The following is a 677-nucleotide window of genomic DNA, read 5'->3' as shown; positions in this document are numbered from 1 at the left end:
AAGCTTAGAGTGGAAGTCCAAACCTTTAGACAAAAGGATGGAGAATCCCTCTATGAAGCTTGGGAAAGATACAAACAATTAATCAGAAAATGTCCTTCTGACATGCTTTCTGAATGGAGCATCATAGGTATTTTCTATGATGGTCTCTCTGAACTATCTAAGATGTCCTTGGATAGCTCTGCAGGAGGATCTCTTCATCTGAAGAAGACGCCTACTGAAGCTCAAGAACTGATTGAAATGGTTGCAAATAACCAATTCATGTACACTTCTGAAAGAAATCCTGTGAACAATGGGACTAGTCAGAAGAAAGGAGTTCTTGATATTGACACTCTGAATGCCATTTTGGCCCAGAATAAAATATTGACTCAACAAGTCAATTTGATTTCTCAAAGTCTGTCTGGAATGCAAATGCACCAAACAGTACTAAGGAAGCTTCATCTGAGGAAGAAGCTTATGATCCTGAGAACCCTTCCATGGAAGAGGTAAATTACCTAGGAGAACCCTATGGTAACACCTATAATTCTTCATGGAGAAATCACCCAAATCTTTCATGGAAGAATCACGAGAGACCTCAACAAGGTTTCAATAACAATGGTGGAAGAAACAGGTTTAACAATGGCAAGCCTTTTCCATCATCTTCTCAGCAACAGACAGAGAGCTCTAAGCAGAATAATTCT

The 677-nt window shown here is 39.3% G+C and overlaps 1 non-coding gene across 1 annotated transcript; it reads right to left on the bottom strand.

Moving 5' to 3' along the window:
- On the bottom strand, positions 1-108 carry LOC130937219 (small nucleolar RNA R71). Its single transcript, XR_009068447.1, has one exon. It is a non-coding gene; the product is annotated as a small nucleolar RNA R71 (small nucleolar RNA).
- Positions 109-677: the final 569 nt, after the last annotated feature.

The sequence above is a fragment of the Arachis stenosperma genome, chromosome 6 (genome assembly GCF_014773155.1).
Source record: "Arachis stenosperma cultivar V10309 chromosome 6, arast.V10309.gnm1.PFL2, whole genome shotgun sequence".
In the NCBI taxonomy this organism is placed as follows: Eukaryota; Viridiplantae; Streptophyta; class Magnoliopsida; order Fabales; family Fabaceae; genus Arachis; species Arachis stenosperma.
Note: the sequence above shows the minus strand (reverse complement) of the source record. Positions and strands in the feature narration are given on the sequence as shown.